This window comes from Budorcas taxicolor, chromosome 13 (assembly GCF_023091745.1).
Source record: "Budorcas taxicolor isolate Tak-1 chromosome 13, Takin1.1, whole genome shotgun sequence".
NCBI lineage: Eukaryota > Metazoa > Chordata > Mammalia > Artiodactyla > Bovidae > Budorcas > Budorcas taxicolor.
Genome location: NC_068922.1, coordinates 80,406,114 through 80,427,332, shown reverse-complemented (window position 1 = coordinate 80,427,332; position 21,219 = coordinate 80,406,114).

Genomic DNA, 21,219 nt, shown 5'->3' with positions numbered 1-21,219 from the left:
CCGAACCAGAATCTGTCTGTCTTGTTTTATGTCTTTCACCAGCTCTTCTGACATCAGCAGGGGGCTGTCCCTCACCAAAAGAGTTAATTTAGGGCTTTAGTTGATAAATCTCCTGGGCCTGAAAGGAGTGTTTCAAACCCTCTGTTAGCATTCTAGCTTACTTGGCAGATTTATCCAGACTCTTGCAACATTGTTGAGCCTATGCTTGCTGCCAAGTTCTCACATCCCTTATCCATTGTGTTCCTGGGAGTGCATATAGTTAAGATATAGAAATAGCAAGTCGTTGCTTTAACATTAGCAACATTCGATGCTGAGTTGATAAGTTCTTTCTTTGCTATAACCCGCTGAATCTTTGCTCCATAAAAATGTAACTCCGTACTTTAAGGGTGACACAGGCTAAGAATTTAAGAAGAAACACTTTAAAGGAAGATTATTGTTTTGGCTGACCAACATTTATCAAAAAGAGGTCATGGAATATCAACAGGCCTCTGAACAGAAGACGATGCACAGAGAATAAGACTCTTACAAGAAGGAACCTGATATTGATAAGTTATTACTGATGGAATGTTGAGTTGACTCTGCATTTTTCTCTTTGCTGTATGTATAACTCAGGGTATAAAAGCCCCGAGAAGAATAAAGTAAAGGGGCCTCGCTCACTGAAGCTTGGTCACCCCATGTTGTCTCTTTCTTTATTTCTTTATCTATCTTTCTTCATTCGCCGACGTCGTCCATCCTGAGGATATCCCTGGACTCTGCTGAGGGTGGACCTTGGCATTGTTCCATGTCCAGTTCTAACTGTTGCTTCCTGACCTGCATACAGATTTCTCAAGAGGCAGGTCAGGTGGTCTGGTATTTCCCTCTCTCTAAGAATTTTCCACAGTTTATTGTGATCCACACAGACAAAGGCTTTGGCACAGTCAATAAAGCAGAACCAGGGAAGCCCTCAAACAGCCAAGAGCCACCATCCAAAGCACCTGACGAGGATGGGCCCCTCTGGGTGGCTGAGTCACCAAGGGTCAAAGTACCGCAGAGTGCACCTAGGGGGATACTGATGAGACAGGGGTCTCTGACCTTCACATGCCTTTCATCTCCAGGCAGCCGAGACCCTTGAGGTGGGCTCCACCCCTACAACAGACCTCCCTGGGCTTAAAGAAACAGGCCAGGGCTTCATGGTGACCTCTGCCCCTGTTAGACAGGAAATAATGTTCATAAATCCGGGCTATCTCTGTTTTCTGGTCAGACTGAAGGTCAGTGCCAGGGTTATATCTTCCAAAGTCTTTCTGGGTCAACCCCCCTCGCTGTTTACAAGTGGTGTCCGGCATCCGTGCTTCGCTGGCTCAGCTGACTTGGCCCTTTCCATAAGCCTTGCATCTGGAGATTTGAATGGATGACTCAAAGAGAGTCAGAACTGCGGAGTGTCAGAACTGCCACTCTCTAATGGAATGTTTATGACGTGGCATTCCACTTCTGAACATCCAGCCTCTGGAAATAGGAACACAAACACACAAGATACTATGCAGTGATGTCCAAGAAACAGTTTTGAATGTTTTTTCCCTCAGTCTTGTATACAACACTTGGGTTCCCTGGTGGCTCAGATGGTAACGAATCTGCCTGCAACACAGGAGACCCGGGTTCAGTCCCTGGGTTGGGAAGATCCCTTGGAGGAGGGCATGGCTACCCACTCCAGTATTCTTGCCTGGGGAATCCGATGGACAGAGGAGCCTGGTGGGCTACAGTCCATGGGGTCGCAAAGTGGCCGACACGACTGAGTGACTCACATTGGTTTCACAGTATAAAAGTAGATACTTCCATCTCTGTATGTCAGCTTAGGCAGGTGCACAAGAAAGCTCCAGAAGCACAAGTTCCCAGTCAGTGGAATCGGGGAGGAGAAAGTCCGTATTTTGCTTTATAAGTTTGTATTAGGTCGAATTGTGTGAAATGGTCAGGTTCTGCAGGTGAAAAACGACTTAAGGTTAGCAATTGCATATAGCTAATTCTAAAATGGTTTGAAATTTTGGGGACAGGGCACAGAGGTTGCTAAAATAATGGACTCTGAAACCAGGCAGAGTGACCTGAAGGGCTAGTTCGGCTTTTTCCTGTTGATTTAACCTTGGGCAAATAGTATCACATCTCTGTGCCTCAATTTTCTCATTTGAAAAATGGGGATAATCAAAATACTTAGCTCAGAGGGCTGTTATGTGAATTAAATGAGTTACATGTAAAGTACTTATAACTGTGCCAGTACAAGCCTTCAATAAATAGTAGCTATTACTTTTTCAAAGCAGCTATTACCTTTGAAATTAAGCAAAATTTTTCTTAAAGAAAAGGATTTGTTTAGAGTTCCTCGAAAAACTCTGTCCCTCTAGCTGAGAGAGAAAATTCTAGATGAGTCCTCTTCTGATAACTGTCCATGGTCCAGGACCGTGACCTTGACCTTGACCTTGACCCCTTGGCAGTACTGGGGGCGGAATGATGCCCCATCACTGCCATTAATGACCCCACTCTTCCTGAATTCTCTGTTTTTTCTCAGGCGGGATTTTCCCCCTGCTTTTTTGCTATTTATGTGGTATCTCTCTGTCTGCTCTTTTAATTATATCGTCAATGTTTCTGTAAAGCCATTCACCTTTTCCCCCTTTTCCTTCTTTGTGAGCTGCCCTAAATATAACCACGGAAACAGAACAATGCAGGCCCACAAACAAAGGTGCCCCGGCCGGGTCAGCAGAGCCGTCCGTAGGACTTGAGTCAACTGCTACTTCTTGTCTTCATGTTTTATCAAACAAGCCCAGGGCTCTCACAATAGCAAGGGAGGGGACTCTGATTAAATGGTATGCGTTCCTGTAAAAGGGAATTAAAAATGATGCAAAGGTTTGCACTAAACCGCATTAGGCGAGGATATTCAGGAACAAAGTTGCCTGGGTGGTTTCCAGTTGGAACGCACAGGTTCTGAGTCTGCAATGACACACTTGCTCACGAAAGAATCGTTCTCCCGGCTAATTGCTTCATCAGTCAGCCATTCTCCTCTTTTTCCCTTAGAAAGGAATAACAGGACTATAGTTTCACGACTGGGAACTGGGTGGGGTGGAAAGGTAATCAGAGACGTTTGGGAATAAGTGCACAAGTGAAAAATGGAAATGGTTAATGCTGTTTGAAGCACTAAAATTTGGGTGTTTCATTTAGGATAACTGAAAATGATAACAATAAAACTATTTACCAAGTGCCTACTGTGTGCCAAACGCTGTCAGTGGCAAGAATTGATAATGGTAAACAAAACAGTCAGAGCCCTACCCACATGGTATTAAATTCTAGTGGTGGGAGAAGAAAGCACAAAGGAATAATTATGATAACCTCAATTTCTGGAAATTCTATAGAGAAATCAGAATTTCTTAGGGGCCAGGGGACTGGTGCAATAGAGGTCAGCTTGAGGTCAGGGAAGAGCTCTCTCCCAGAGGTGACATTTGAGCTGAGACCTGAAGGGTGAGCCAGCCTGGGAAAAGCTGGGGATGGGGAGCAGTAGTCTAGGCCGAGAGTGACAAGCTTGCCAAATCCCTGGGCGCTCCAAAGGCTTGAATTGGAGAAACAGGAAGGCGTCCAGGGGCTAATGCAGGCTGTTACATAACTTACTAGGAGCTTATTGATCCTCAGAACCAGAAAGGAATTTTAAGAAAACCATGACCCTCTCCTCTCCCCAAAACTGCTTGCCTCAGATCACCCAAGTCTTGGGTAGCAAAGGTGCAGGAGAACCCAGATCATCTGAATTGCTGGCAAGGGACCTCGCTCCTGGGTTGTCAGCGTGGAGCGCGCAGCACGCCAATGGCGCGCACTGACAGCGGGATCACAGTCGTGTCTGTACAGCTTCTCCGGTTGCTCGGCTTGGAGTAACTTGGGGTGCAAGACTCGACCCCAACTCTATTCATTTTTGATCTTCAGTGTGCCTCTTATTTTCCTGGAGCCTCATCTAAAGAACCTCATTGGCCTGTCATGACCTTTACACAGGTCAACAGAGAGTGTTTAGACCAGTACTTGGCACAGAGAAAACATGCAAAATGTTGCCTATCATTACTGTTATCATCTTTATTATTTTGTCAATATCTTCTCTGCGTCTATAGTAATAGTCTCCATTCCAGCAGATTGTATTGTACATTGTTTTACATTTCATCTACCGATGTTAGAAGGGGTTACGGCTTAGCAAATGCTTTATGATTCAAACACTTGCTCATTTATCACCACCCCAGCTATATATCAAGTTTGGTACTAGGTCTGGGGAAAGCCAAACATTTAAAAGCAATAACTGATCAACTGAGTCATGCTCATTGTCTGAGTCAGGGATTGAGGCCTAGATCTGTGATGTATTGTTCCTAACAATGTGACACCAGCAGGTGACTTAATCTCTCAAGGTTTCAGGATTCACATCTGAACAATGGGGATAATACGAGCCACAGAAGGAAGTGAAGTGTTAGTCGCTCAGCTGTGTATGACTCTCCTCGACCCCATGGGCTGCAGCCTGCTAGGTTCCCCTGTCCATGGAATTCTCCAGGCAAGAATACTGGGGAGGATGGCCATTTCCTTCTCCAGGGGATCTTCCCAACTCAGGGATTGAACCCAACTCTCCTGCATTGCAGGCAGATTCTTTACCATCTGAGCCACCAGGGAAGCTGCTTTGATCTACATTAAACGGTGTGGTACCTGGAGGATTCCAGAACCTGGAACATAATCACAGCTCCAGCTGCCCAGTCATATTGGCCTCAGCCTTCACAAAGTAATAATTTGAGGGGGTAGAAGCAACAGGCAAGCAATTTGAAGGGGTTCATTGCAAGTAAAGTATAGTAGGGGTGCTCATTTCTACTCCTCCAGAAAAGATCACATAGATTCTGCAGCTGGTTCTGAATGTATGGTTAGGAATTTTCTGAATAGATGGGATGGAGCGTCCAGATAGCACAAACATCACGTGCCAAGGCGTGGAAGCTTGAAACAAAACGTCTTACTGGGGGAGATGCTGAGTAACCTGAAACAGCTGTTCTGTGCATTGGCGGGTGGGATAACGGATGCTGAGAAGTAAGGCAAAAGGTTGTCATCCCGTCCTAACAAATGCGTGCTCTTTAGGTTCATGATCCCCCAATCGTCCTGCAGTTGGCTTTAGGTCACTGTCCAAGAAGACTTCCAGTCTTGTGCGAGCTCCTTTTCTTTCCTTCCCAACAGCTGAGATCGATGCTGCATCAGAAGCTGGATATATGGATGTCTTGGTGGCTCTCAGATGTCAGATGACAAAGCACCACGCAAGCTTTGATTTTCATACCAACCCAGGGAGCCCCAGCTTCGGCCAGGGTCCCTCCTCTCCCCATCGGTAATATGGTGACATTCAAGTGCATTAAGCAATTGTTTGAGGACTGAAATATTATTTTGAGAAAAATCTCAAGGAAATGCAACTGTATTTGTCACCAGAGCAGAAGGCACAATGATGTTTTTGGAAAGTAAACTGGAGAAGCTTATCCTCAGGTATAGAAAGGAGAGTTCATCAGGGTTACCACAATTACCCAGGCATGTCAGAATAAATGGGAGCAACGAAACCTCCCTGAAAGGGAAGGGGAGGATGAGAACCACGTCCTCCCCGTGACATGGGCGGCCATTCAGTTGACATGACCCAGGATCCATGTGTGACACCCTTCTTGAATTTAATGATCTAATTTAAGGGCTGACAAACATACTGTTTTTCCAAGGGGCTAGAAATGGCCCTCCCTTTTCCTCAACCAAAGTAATTATTCCCCCAACTTGAAGCAACAGCAGTGAAAGCACTTTTTGTTTCTGCGATTCTCCAGTCGAACCCCCAGGCTAAGATTTTTTTTTTTTTTTGTAAGGCATTGTTCATGCACAGTGGCAGAGAATTCCATTTGCCGGATTTCAAGTATTGAGAGCACAACATAAAATCTAAGCAATTTTAGACGTGTGTCAATCTCAAATGAAAAAGGCTTTGTGCTGGCACAGGATGTCAGCGCTTGAATTAAAGAGATGGAGAATTTCCCTGAGCGAAAGCTGTGCATGCTGACATAATACATTGTTAAGCTTCTGTGTTATGATACAACCAATATGCTTTAATAATTTATTGGTATTTATTTAACACACAGTACTGTCATACCAAATCCAAACCAAGAGGTCTAAGTCCCTCACTGACTCATGCGCGTGGTTCTCATCAGTATTATCAGATGCCTCTTTAGAAAAGTCTCTTATGTGTGATAGAATTAGCAAAGCGTGTTTCTGAAACTTCACCTTCCGGGGACCCTCAATGGGATATTTCTGGAAGGATTTCATTCGGCTTTGTCTTTTTCTGTTTTTATTTATCAGATTTTATCTTCCAATGAAATCACTGCTCTGTGAGTTAATATCATTTGAACACTTAGTCAAAATTTAGCCAGCTAAGAGAGTGCTACAGGCTGACACGGAAACCCGGTGGATACAGAATCTAGGTTGAATTCTGCTGAGCTGCCTTAATCATTAATTCATCTGCTTGAAGGTTCATTCATCTCTATTTCACCATTACCTAATGAGTATAACAGAGACTATCAAAGTCTAAAGGCTAATTATTTTTTTTAAGTATTTGGTAATTATTAATTAATGAAAATGTCAACAATAACCTTAATTTCCAGGTATTTCTCCTAGAGATTTACATCTTAATTATACTTGCCATGAGGAAAGATTAACTCCCCCAGAATTAAGCTTTGGTTTACAGTTTTCAAATCACAGGAGCAAGGAGAAGCTATCTTCATGTAAAAATAATCAGACTTTTTTTTGAAGAGCCTCAAATGGTAGAGATGAAGACAGAATAAACACAGCTGATGAGATTCAGTGTGACATCAGTAATTCTCAAAGGGACTCCACGCCATACAGCGCACTGGTATGGATGCTCACTGCTTTTATGAAGGTGACAGGCCTGACCTGCCAGGTACTAGCAACACCCAGGACAGACTAGAAATGTCACAAACTACTAACGATTGCCACACAGGATTTAAAAGCAGCTGTCTAAAAAGGGGGTGGCTCTTGAAAACTGGCTTAAACCTGTTTCAAACTTCCTATTTCTTTAACAAGTCCATCCTCTTTCCTTACAGAACACAGAATTCATTTACAAATTTGTTTAAAAATGTTTAAATGGTCAAGTTTTATTTTGTTCAGGACTTTTTTGATTCAATGTGATGGAAACCCAGCTCACACTGAAAGTTGAAATTGAGGGTTTAGTCGTTCAGTTGTGTCTGACTCTTTGAGATATGAACTGTAACCCACCAGGCACCTCTGTCCATGGGATTCTCCAAGCAAGAATACTGAAGTGGGTAAGTAGCCATTCCCTTCTCCAGGGGATCTTCCTGACCCAGGGATCAGGCCCCGGTCTCCCACACCGCAGGTGGGCTCTTTACTGCCTGAGGCCCCAGGTGGCTCATGCTGGCTTTAGCTTTTAAGGGGCAAGGGGATTTTCTTTCATGCCTGAACAGTTCAGCAACACGACCTTTAGGCGTGGATGAATCCAGGTGCTCAAATGATGACCCTGGGAGCCTCTATTTCTGCTTCTCAACGCTTCTTTCTTCTGAATTGACTCCATTCCCAGAAGGGTATAACTTCCCCATATGAAACCCCCAGAAGCATCACATATACCTATTTCCAACCTTAAATTCAGTGGAAGGGAACCTCTCTGTTATGAGTTGAATTGTCCCCTCACAGTTCATAGGTGGAGTCCTAACCCTTAGTACTCCAGAATGTGACTTTATTTGGAAATACGGTCACTGCAGATGTAAGTAGCTAAGATGAGGTCATACTGGAGTGGGCTTCCCAGATGATGCTAGTGGTAAAGAACTCACCTGCCAATTCTTGCCTGGAGAATCCCGTGGACTGAGGAGCCTGGTGGGTTACAGTCCATGGGGGTCACAAAGAGTTGGATACTAGTGAAGTGACTTAGCATGCAAGCATACTGGAGTAGGCAGAACCCCTAATTCAGTGTGATTCATGTCTTTATAAGCTTCCCAGCTGTGCAGTGGTAAAGAATCTGCCTGCCAGCATAGGCGACTCAAGAGATGTGGGTGTGATTCCTGGGTTGGGAAGAGCCCCCATGGTAGGAAATGGCAAACCACTCCTGTATTCTTACCTGCAAAACTCCATGAACAGAAGAGTTGTGGGCTACAGTTCATGGGGCTACAAAGAGTCAGACTCAAATGAGCAACTGCACACACACACACACACACACACACACACACACACACACACATCTTTATAAAAAGAGACAATTTAGACACAGATTTACACACAGGGAGAATGTCACATAGATTGAGTTTTGCTGCCAAAAACCAAGGAACTACAAGAAGTCTGGAGAGCGGCCTGACAGACCCTTGCCTAGCACTTCCTAAGACAACTGGATTTTTGACATCTAGCCCCCAGAACTGTGAGATAATGCATTTCTGAGTTTTCAGGCACCCTGTCTGTGGTCCTTTCTTACAGCAGCCCTGAGAAACGCATGCCTTCCCCTTTCCAGTGATTCCATGCCTTGTCCTGAGATTCGCTCCATCTGGTTCGACTTGGACTGCGTCTACTTCTGTGGCAAGGGGGGTGGATGGCGGGGAGCTCTGGCTCACACGCCCACTCACAGAGCTGGGACGGAACCAGTCTTAAACTACGCACACGTGCCAAGAGTGGGCAAAAGGTAGTTCTTCACGGAAAGATCAAAGTGCTACCACCAGAGCGAGGGAGGCAGGCAAAAACAAAAGATGTCTGCCACAGATGAGCTCATCAGAGAAGAGGAAAAATGAGGTCATTTTAGCTCAGGTTATTTGCTTTGAATAATCATTTCCTTTTCTACGTGGCTGATAAACACCTACCCATCAGGCACCTGCAGGAGCATCTCTTCTGTAAAACCTTTTCTGAGTCCCTCTGATAGAACTGGGAATTGCCTGCACAGACCCCCACCCCCTGTCATAACTTGGCAGGCTGCAATAGCAACAATAGCAATTAACCTTTTCACAGCGCTTAGGATGTACATGCCACAGTTCCAAGCTGTTTAACTCATTTAATCCTGATAACAACCCAACGAGGTAAATACTCTATTATCCCCATTTACAGGTGAGGAAATTGAGGATCAGAGAGGTTAAGTAACTTTCCTGAGGCTAACTTCCTTAGCTAACAGGTGCTGAGATTCGAAGCAGCTCAGTTTAGCTCCAGGGTCCATGTCCCTTACCAGCTCATTATGCTGAACCAAACGATTCCTTTTCTTCATCTCTCCTTCTGTCTGCTCCTTCTAGGAGACCAGTGATTATGAAACATGGAGTATGTATCACTGTTGAACTTCACAGTGATTTTAGATTTTAAATATTTAGTCTTCTTTGGAAAAAATTTTTTTTTGATGAGGACCATTTTTAAAGTCTTCAATGAGTTTTTTGCAATATTGCTTCTTTTTTTATGTTTGGTGTTTTGGCCACAAGGCATGACCAGGGATCGAACTCACATTCCCTATGTTGGAAATCTTCGCCACTGGACTGCCAGGGAAGTCCCTAAACATTTAATCTAAACAAACTATTAGTAGTTATGTATTTGTTTTCATGGACATCTCTCTGTATGGCAAGAAATGCCTATTTTTCCCAGAGCCGCTATATACATTCCTTCTTGAGCAAATTTATTTAAATAGAGCAAATTGACTAAAAGATATGGTAAGGATATATAGCACAAAACTTCCAGTTATAAAATAAATAAATTGCAAGAATGTGATATACAGCTTAAGTAATATAGTCAGTAATAGTATAATAACCGTATGATGACGTGATAACTAGACGTCATGGTAATCACTGTGTAGTGCACGAAAATATTGAATCATTATGCTGCTCTCTTGAAACTAACGCAGTGTCGTAAGTCCTTTATGCTTTAGTAATACTTTATTGTACACATAGCATGCAAACATGGCCAAAATGTTGGAGGCGGGATAAAAATAACTGATGTTTGGAGCCCATATGCTTAGGTGGTAAATTCTTTGCAGAATATACTGTCTGTGTGCCCCAAGTGGTGATTCCCACTATAATGTCCAGCATACAGCAGGCACTCACTAAACACTTGCTGAATCATTTTGTATTGATTTGGTTACTGGCAACATAAAATACAGGACTGACAGGTCTCAGTTGAATTCAGTACAATGAGTTACGTGAAATAGGAATATCGACCCTCTCAGCCTTACTGAAATTCAGCCAAGGACAATCATGATGACCAGACCACTGCCAGGTGTTATTTGGACAAAGCATAACGGAAGCTGGTGTCCCGGGTCAGTGCCGACTCACTGGACAGCTTTACTTTTCAGAAGTAGTTTGTGCTTGTGATATATGTTTTCCATCGAGGAGAACCTTTACAGACACCAGCTATTATCTGTAATTTGCTTCTTTAAATGACTAGTTCTTCATCCCTTCTCAGAACAACGTCAGATGAAAATTTTCAATGAATTTGAGAGAGTTCAAGTACAAAAGCAAAAAATCATTGCCATGTTCAAAGGTTCAACTTTTAGGCTGACGAGACTTAAAAAGCAGAGGGATTATTCTTTACCTTCTCTTACAAATATGTTTCTTTAACAGTCATATCGAAACCAAGGCTGGTAAAGCGTAACGGGTGAGCGTGGGAACTTGAATAAGTTAATTAACTCCCGTGCGCCTCCTTTACTTTCCTATCACATGTGGATTATAATGGACTTTTTGAAAGGATAAAATGCATTAATGTATGTAAAGCACTTAGTTTACTGTCAGGTAAGCACTTACTTATAATAGGTATTGTTATTATTGCAATTATTAATACTGTTGATTGCAATGGACGCCTTCTTAGCCATATTAGGAGACCATGACTGTCTCTGATGAGATCGTTTTGGGTGTCAGGCATCAAAGGGGGTGTGAGCTGCCATCTGACAGCAATACAGCTTGCGACTGGTGAAACTGGCCCTTCAGGCTTAGCTGGGGGCTCTGGGCAGTGCAGCGGTGTCCACTGCAATTCACCTGTTGAGTTCAGGCCCACTTCTTTATATGAGTCCTGGGGGAAGCATCTCAAGGATTCTGGTGGGCCTGTTCACCTTGGATAAATTTATAAGATGAGTGGGATGAACCAGCTGCCGTGGTAGCTGCCATTAAGATCTCAGCTGACCTTCCGTGTCTCCTATTTATTCTGAGATTCCCTCATTCTCAGCCAGCATCACTGCCAGTCTTGCCAGCATATCTAGAGGCATAATCCAGACTCTCATGGAGGCCAAGCCCGTGACCTTCTCTGCAGAATGGTGACCTCTCTTCTTCCCTGTTGGACCCTTGACATAAGAAGCTCAAACTTCCTGCATGGAAGCCAAGGCTTAATGTTCCAGAAACTCTTGCTATGCCTTCTGGTAGGGTTGTGTATCCAACACTGCACAGGACTCCACTTGGTGTTCTTGGCTAAAGCTGTGGGTAGGAAGGGCAAATCCGTAACTGGACTATCTGTTTATTCCAGTGAAAGTAAACGGTTACCTAGGGCAGATGGGCAAAGGGGCTGCTTTTTATTGACCCATGTAAGACAGACGCTGGTGTCAAGCTGCCCTCAGAAAAGGACTATAACTGTGGGTGAGATGGCTTCTAGACATGAACTGGTAAATGTTTAACAATTAACAATCTGAAAAGAAGTTCCGGTTTTTAGTGTTTGCTGATTTTCATGATGTCGATAAGGGACTGGAAAACTACGACGTGCTGACCCACCACCTGCTTTTATAAATAACGTTCTACTGGAAGACAGACACGTCCATCTGTTAAAAAATATTGGTATGGTTGTTTTTTTGTAGCAACAGCAGAGTGAAGTAATTACAACAGAGACTATTACAAAGCCAGACATTTTTACTATCTGGCCCATTAAGAAAAAAACTGCTCACCCTCTTATATAAATACTCCCACCAAATGTGATTTCAAGCTATCAGTTGGACTCAAGAGTTGGAAAGTGGTGCCCACAATTATCCCTCATAAGCCTGTATGAGTCAATTACAGTCCACAGCAGTGAGTGAGGTCAGTTCCCACACAGAGCTGAGAACAAAGCTGGCTGCACTCCCAGCAGAAATCTGGGTGGCGCAGTTTAGCATCCATCAGTCCTCACAGTTTCCCTGTGAGGAAGATGGTCTCATTATACCCATTCTCCAGGTCAGAACACTGAGACTTAAAGTGTTAAATTCTTTTCGTCCTAAATCATGGCACTTGTAAACAGTGAAACTAAGGTTTAAATGCAGATATATTGTGTTCTAAGTAACATTCTATACTTCCTGTCCACCTGGTTGGCTTAATTCTACCATCTAACACCATTCATTCAACGACTATTTAGTGAATACAGTTATGTGCTGGTCAAGATGACACAGCGGAAAGCAGGAAATAAGGGAACCCTTCCCTGAGCCAAAGACATCGGACTTCGGTATGTGTACTTACCTGAATATCTAAATCAGTCATTATCAGAAAGCTTAGCTCAAGCTCTGGAGCAGTAAGCTTATCACCGATATCTCTATTTTCTGATTTAATCCCTATTGCGCTAGTGAAAGCGAAAGTGTTAGGCACTCCGTTGTGTCCAACTCTTTGCAACTCCATGGACTGTGGCCCGCCAGGCTCCTCTGTCCATGGGACTTCCAGGCCAGAATCCTGGAGTGGGTTGCCATTTCCTTCTCCAGGGGATCTTCCCAACCCAGGAATCAAAACTGGGTCTCCTGCATTGCAGGCAGATTCTTCGCTGTCTGAGCTGCCAGCAAAGCCCATTGTGCTAATTGCCAACATCATTTAAAGTGAGACTTCCTGATCAGGTCTGTTATAAAGACAGTTCATGGTCTACTGAAAATGATGGCATTTAAGAAGCCAATACATCACATCTATCTCCCACCAAACTCACAATCAATTAATAAAGTGACACTAGATTCAAAGATGTGAAGATCAGAGTATCGTAGAAAGTCCTGAAGAATTTGGTACAAACCTGCAACAACAGATAATCTGCTCAACTAATGATCACTAAGCACCCGGTAGGTGACAGGTGTTGTTACGAATCCTGAGAATACAACAGGGAAAAAAGTATAAAATCCCTTTTCTCATAGAGTTTACATTCTAATAAATCTGGACTCTCAACATGTCCTTAGTCTGTACTTTAGAACCCATCCATTGTAGGATGGATTCCCAAGACCGCCTCATACCTGTCGAGCTCCAAGACTAGAGAAAGAATGAGCTTCTAGATCTGACTTTGGAAGACAGGCCTAGTTCCTCACCCATGGACAAAAGTCACATGGAAGAATGATTAGAAAATAATGTGTCCATTCAGGGTCTAGACAGCCTAGAGGAGAGAAGGATGGTGTCTAAGCCATGTTTGTGAATACCCTTACCTTATTTTTGATCCATTTAGATGTAATTTAGATGATATAATTGAAGTCATGGAAGAAGATTCCAAAAGCATTATTCTAATACTGCTTTCTCCAGTGAAGAGAAACTCCCCATGGAGACAAGAAGAGAGGGACTCGTTTTGGTATTTTCGGCCAAGCGGTAGAAACAATACTTTGTATGTAAATCAGTTGAATCGCCTAGAAGTGGCTAGAAACACAGTAGGTGCTCAAGACAGTCTTACGGACGGCTTAATTCCAATATTCCCACTTATTCTTTGGTAAATTGCAAGATTGAGGAACTGTCATTAAAGGATAGGCAAGCATCCTTCTGTCTGGTATAAGAGTCTCAATCTTTTTTTTTTTTTTTTTATAATTATAGTGTCAATAATATTGATAAATATTTTGAGGCAAATGCTTTGTACTTGGCTGAGTAACATGTGCCTTTAACAAGGCACACCGTGCCTTGTTAAAATTACATGGTTTCTTTCTGGATGGAAAATACTCTGTTTATAAAATGTCTTATTATCACGCTTTGTGATGAATGAGCTCTGTTTATTTGTTTCTTTCTTGGCTGTCTTTAGGAGATGATCTAAGGTTAATGGTGGAAACGCTACCAAAATAAATGGTTTCATGTAGTCAAATATTTCATCTGAGCACTTTGTTTCAGGAAACTTGGGAAGAAAACAAATGAATATTTTTGGAGGGGTTGAATTCATTCTTTAACTTCAGTGCTGCTAAGGTTTCCAAGATACATAGAAAAAATATACTTTTCAAGTAACCCCCAAAAGTCTACGAAGCTTCCACCAACACACCAATTAGAATATTACACATATTATCTTCTGGAAAATCCTCAAAAGGATGTAGAAAATGATTTCAGATGCCTGCATAGAATTGGCTATTTTCCACATGAAATGGTTCTATAGAATCATAATCTTTCATGAGAGTGATATTCACCAGACCTGGTTTAAAACATTTCCTTAAATTGACATCTTGTTTTGAAAATAAGCAGATGTAATATCTGCAACTAATCCTTACAAGTTTAGACACTTTTGAAAAAAAAAAGTACAGTCATGTGGGTAAAATATAGGACTTTTCTTTAATGTCAGAGATTGTGACTTAGGTCAGACTTAGTTGAGAATTGCTCTAGGCTTACATGAGAATCTCTTGCTTTTGGTCAAAGTTCTACAATAAATCGCTGCTCCTAAGTGATGTTGCCAGGATGAAGTCATTACCGTTTTCCCCCCTGAGGTTTTGGAATTCTTCTAAGAATCTCCTTTATGTCCAGCTAAGTACAAAGGATTATTTATCAGATATCTCCTTCCTGCATGGATTATACGTACCCAGAAATATTTGCAATTGCCAAAGTCATTCTTAGTCCTGCAGTCGATATCACTTTGGAGATAAACAGAGATTTAAACATCAACAATAAACTTAAAATGACAGCTCAATAAGAGAAGGAGTCTATGTTGTCAGACTTTTTTATCAGATCAGGACTTTTAGTTAGAAAAAATTAATATATACATGGCAAGGCAGAGTGAATTTTTCTTCCAAAGCCTTCTGGTAAACTCCAGCATAAGAAGTTATGCATCTTAGTCTTGTAAACTTAACTTTATTGCTTTTTTCTAAACTTTGAGTTAAAATGGCTTTAAGAGAGGGGTCCAAAATTGAGTTAAAGAGGAAAAAAGACCCATTATCAATCGCGATTCCACTGGAAACATTTTTTATGAAAGGCGCTTACTGGCTCCTTGATAGGTTATATTCCATTTTGGTCTCTTAATTTACTATTGTCTAATATAAAATAAATGTAATTGCTTTTCAAAATTATAAGAGTATCTTTTGTTCTTTTTTCAAATTAATTTTCATTGGAGAACTTTTGTTCTTTTGAGGTTGGCAAATATAGGTAATAGAAAAGAAAAGAAAAAACACAATTCTCCCTGCCTACATATAACCACAATTAATAAAAGGTGTGTGATTCTGCATATTCTACAGATTTAAATGTATTTATTTCATTTAATATTTGTTGATTTTCTATGGCAGGTGCTTTTCTAGATACCAAGAACAGAGGCACCTATAAGATGCTGCCTTTATGCAGGTTACATTCTGGTGGAAGAGACAAAGCGTAACCAAGTCAATACTTTGATGAAGAAAATAAAGACAGGAGGTACTAAGGGCTATTTTTAAAAAATGTGTCATGATATAGAGAGCAATGGTGGAGGGGTAGGCGATTTTAGTCACAGAAAGACTCTGGGGAGGGGGCATTTGAACAGCAACAAGATGCATGAAGCTTTTGAGGAGCTGCTCTCACCTTGGCGGCCAGCAAATTCTAAGACTGTGAGACGGAAACGATGTTGTAGCTCAAGGGAAAGCCAGCCATCCGGTGCGGAGGATGGAGAACAGGAAGGAGCGGCGCAGGGGCTCGTTAGGCACGGGCCTGGCAGCCCCCGGAGGTGGTTTGCATTTCATCCTCGTCTGCTCCGTCTCTGGTTTCACAAGCTCGGTTCGGTTGTCATATGAAGTGGGCGGCAGAGGATGAGATGGTTAGATAGCATTGCTGACTCCATGGATATGAATTTGAGCAAACTGCGGGAGGCAGGGGAGGACAGAGGAGCCCGGCGTGCTGCAGTCCACGGGGTCGCCAAGAGCCAGACGTGGCTGAGCGACGGAAGAACAGCAACAGATGGAGGCTTTAGCGGAGCAGGAAAGGAGCCGGAGCTGATCGGGGGTGTGGTCACTAGTCCACGCGAGAGGCAGAAACGGGGTGGGTCAGGGCGGAAGCAGTGGCTGCCAGGAGAAGTGGTCATGGGAGTTATTACAGGGCTGGATGATGCTCAGGATGTGGGAGGTGAGGGGACGGCATCAGACAACAGGCTACTATAACCGCAGCAGAGATCTGCCCCACCTTCTTCACGGGCACGTGGTGTTCAATAAACCCTCCTCCTGTAGGCTGTTTCTCCCATCTCCAGATGAGAAAACTTCAAGTTGCCTTTTCTGTTTAGAAACACTGAAATGATTACTTTTGTCTCCATAACTGTACACTTGTCAGTTTATTTCCAAAAGCCATGGCTGAAAGTTGAATTGTTGGATCCAAGAATCATCCACTCAAGATTTGGTGCCCTATTTGGTCGTCTCTTCTTTGTTCGAAGGCAATCATGGGATGTTAAAACTCAGTTTCATAATTTTCAACACAGAGGCACTTTGGGCTTGTTTATTTTCTGAAGCAATGGCTCTTCTGGGTGAAACAATGAATTTGTAGACAGAGCGTAAACAAAAGGAAATTTTCTGAATGATTTGGAAGAGAAGATGATCTTTGGATTAGAGGGTTTCAGTTCTTTGAGTATAAGACCAGGATTTCTGCTGCCAGCTGACTTCTGGTCACTCTGGGCTGCCATGCTGGTGTCCAAGGGCAAGGCCAGCCTGTGCAGATGTCCTCCAGAGGGTATGCACGTGTCCAGGCTGAGCGTTAGGTCAATCTTTAGAAAGGCAGGGAGGATGTTGTTGGAAAAAATGGGAGAAAAGCTACTAAAAGGCAAAAAACAAACAGCAAGCCTCACCCCTGAAGTGGCTCCCCAGAATGAATGGCGCAGCTGAAGAAAGAGAAGCAAGCAGAAATGCCCCCATTCAGACCCGAGCACTGCCGCCTAACAGCCTCTGCTCCGATGAAGGCCGCCACTACCCTGCACTTCACTTTCACCATCTGTAACATGAGATGTTGGCTCCCACCCTGTGTGGCCAGCGTGTGTAAGCTGCCGCTGTTTAGCTGCTCAGTCCTGTCTGACCCTGCGACCCCGTGGACTGTAGCCCACCAGGTGCCTCTCTGTCCATGGGATTCCCCAGGCAAGGATACTGGAGTGGGTTGCCATTTCCTTCTCCAGGGGGCTTCCCGACCCAGGGATTGAACCCACGTCTCCTTCTTGGCAGGTGGATTCTTTACTACTGAGCCACCTAGAAAGCCCAACCATGTATAAGGGTGCTTGTCAGGTATGTTAAACACACAGGCAGCTGTTACCGGACAAATACTATTTGTGCACCAACCACCTGGTATCTACTGTGTCATTTACTCCTCATAGTAAAACCAAGGTGGATAGTAGTTCTATTTCATATTTCAGATGAGGAGAGTGGACCTTGAGACATCTTGTGACTTGCTGAAAGTCACAGAGCTAACCAGTGGTAAATCTGGAATGCCAATGCAGGGTGTCTGACTGCCAAGGATCAAGCTGTCCCAAGCACATTCAATTTAAATTTTACCCATGATGGATTCTGGTAGAGGAATCTGGAATCTGGTACAGTGGAAACTTGTTTTTCATCCAAAACTTGGTAGAAACTGAAAGAGTCTTAAGTGCCTTTTCCCTGGATATCACCTATCTGCTTCCTGTTCAGGTGTTTCTAGCTCCAGGAGTTTAAAATGATCAACTAGAGCTTATCATACCCATAGCAGGGATTCTGTGTCTGGTAGGAGATTTGACATAACTTCATTGTCTGGTGATTCAGAAGCATCCCTTCTTTTCCCGGCTTTCTGCCTTAGCTCACAGAAAAGGAAGGGCAGGCCTTTCAGAAAACCTGAGGACTTCTGCCATTTCCTCCAAGCCATGTATGGGGGCAGCCACTCATCTGCCTGCTGTGATTAGGAGAAGTACTGGCGTGCATGGATTACACTCCTTTCAGGCTGGTCAGCCTGGACTTTAGCAGGAGAGTTCTCTTTTGTGTGGACACAGCATCTGTGTATAAGGCCAACCTGGGCTGGGCCCAGGCCAGACCGGAAACCCTGCTCATCTCTTGGCTGGTCTCTGGAACCCTCTCAGAGGAACAGCAAGCCCATCAGAACTAAGAGCTGATCCTGACGCTGAGCCTGATGGTCTTGCTTTAAAGGCCAGCAGCGTCTCTGCATAATGTTTAACTGGATTAGATTTTCTAAAAAGAAAGACGCAGCCCAGCCCTCCTCTTTGCCTTATCGATGCGGCCACATTGTCCAGCCTGGCCGTTCTGTTTATCGTTAATTTCCACTGGCTTCAGCTGGCCAGGTTTCTTTAGAAGCAAGGGGTGATGACACAGGTCAACAGGGAAATTCCAGGAAAGAGTCTGCCCGGAGCTTAGACCTGGCTGTTCAGTCAGTGACACTTACTCCTTGAGAGACAGCAGAGGGAATTAAATAGTACGAATAGTATTTACAGGACATCCAAAAACCATTCTGGAATAGGACTCAGCAAATGATGCACTTTGGGTCAGATAGAGCCTGCCGTCAGTTTTTAAAATAAAGCTTTATTGGGCCACAATACCAGAGGAGTTATGACTGAGACGCACGGCCCACTGTGCCAGCCGCTTTACTGTCTGGCTCTTTACAGAAACCATTTTCTGACCCTGGTTCTAGATTCCCAGTGCTTTTCAAACTATAATGTGCAGATGAATTATCTGAGGGTTTCATTGCTAGGTCTCTGGGTGGGGAATAGGACGTTACATTTCTAAGCAAATGCTCAGGCCATGCCGACACTGCTGCTCCTTGCGCCACATTTTGAGGAGCAAGGTTCCAGAACAATGGGTGCTGTCCAAAATAACTTTGCGCAAAGATGGGCGTATCCTGGAGCTGTTCAGTATGGTAGCCACTAGCCATACATGACTACTGAACATTTCAAAGGTGGCGAGTGTAACTGAAGAACAGAGTCTATTTAATTTCAAATATTTTAAATTTATTAGTCACGTGTGCTGGTGGCTACCTTATCAAACAGCACCATCCTAGAGGATAAATCCCAGATTTGTTTTGCTTGTTTTTATGAGAAAACCAAACCACGCGGGGCTGGCTGAGGCTTTCTTCCTATTTTTTTTTTCCCCCCAAGATAGGTATTAGCATTACAGACAAGTTTAGAGGATATTAAGTCTTGGCTTGCTCACAGGGGGATGGGGAGGGGGAGGGGGAGGGGGCTTAGAGATACTGCAATCTGGCCTGAGTATAATAAACCCCTTTGTTACATTTAAATGCCATCATACTATCTTATATACAGCAAAGCACCAGGATGTTTTATAGTAACAATACCGAAGCACGAAAACCCCAGACAACTTTAAAAAGGCGCTAATTATTATTATTAGTGTTTTGCGCTAACAATAAATGTCAAATGGAACCCTGAAAACAAATAACTACCTGTCACCCAGTGAATGAAAGGCAATTTTAGTAAAGTGAATTAAAACCCCAAACATCGCCAAGCCCAACCAGCGAGCGATGCCAACGCAGCTTAGCGGACGCCATGGCGAGTTCCTTTCCAAGAGCGGCAGGGATAGGATGTCCTTGGGGGTAAATCCATGAGGTTGGGCCAGTTCATTAGCACCCAGGGCACATGGAAAGGGGAGGTGGACGGAGTTGAAGTGAGGGGGCAAGTGTATCTTTGGGAGCAGGCCCTCCGTCATAACAAATGGAAATCGGAGACTATTAAGGATGGAGAATCTTTATTTATTGGCTGGGCTGCAGCCCGCTCGAGTGTTATCAGTGAAAAATTAAAGTTGGACTGCAGAGTGCGGATTTGTTTTCATGACATATTTCCCTTAGATTTTTCAAAGTGCATTCTGGGTGTCTCCCAAAGACTATTTTTTAAAAATAAATTGCACATTTTATTTTTTCAAACTTCATTTATCTTTGATATCTGATTGACATATTCAGGACAGTCTAATCCTTTCTGCTGAAGTGAGCTATGACAGTAGCTGCTACAGCAATCAACATCAGAGAGCCCTCCCCAGGAAGAGGGGCTGCGTCTCACCAAATGCCAGGAAGGAGGCTCTGGCGGGGCCCTTCTAGATGGCTGTGCAGGCAGCGGGATCCTTCTCTTGGATCACCAGGTAGGTGAGACTCAGAGGCTTGAATCAGCTCTCTAATTATTGCAGAATCATCAGAGAAGTCAAGAGACTCAGGAAACAAATGAGAGGCTAAGGCTTGCCTCTCTAATTTTCTTTTTTTTAACTTTGTTAAAGGGACACACGAAGTCGAAGATTTTTTAGCCTTGTTACCTTGAGCAGCTTCATTTATTCCTCCTCGTCCAAGACTGGTGTTTTCTCCCTCTCTTCCTCCTTTCCTTTCTTTGTCTCTTGAATTTAATTTTTCCTCTTCAATGTTTGAATGGCTAATACAGTCACACAGTTATTCTAAAGTCAGAATTATTCAGAGTTATTCAGAGTGAAAAGCCTTCCTCTCATCTTGCCCCTTATCTGTCCTGCCACCCTTCTCTCCAGTCTTTTAATCAAATCTATTTTGCCTACATGTACATCTAAGCACATGTGTGTACCTCCACACTTACTCTTTTCCCTTCTTTTCTGCACAAATAGTAAAATATCACACACATTGTTTTCCACCTTGCTTTTTCCTCTATCCTAAAGTGCTTTATCTTGAAGATCATTTCAGATCAATTAATAAAGAACTTTGTTTTTATTTTTTTAACACAATACACTCCAAGGTATGGCTCTTGCGTAAATATTCATTAAGTTCTCTGAGTCTAGAGGTATTTAGGGAATTCCCAAATTTTTCCTCTTACCACAACCCTGCAGTAAATAGCCTTGGGTGCGTGTCACTCTACACATGTGGGAGGGCGTCTGAAGAGTAAATACCTAGGAGGGAACCAGCTGGGGCAAAGGCTAAGTGCATTTGTAATTTTGATAAATATTCCCAAATTGTCCTACATAGAGGTTGCAGAATTTATGTTGCCATTATTCATAGACAAGAAGGCCTATTTCCTATACTTTCACTCACTGAGGGTACTATCAAACATTTTGAGTTTTAAAAATTGTGTGTGCTTAGTCGTGCCGTACTCTTTTGTGACCCCATGGACTGTAGCCCTCCAGGCTCCTCTGTCCATGGAACTTTCCAGGCAAGAACACTGGAGTGGGGTGCC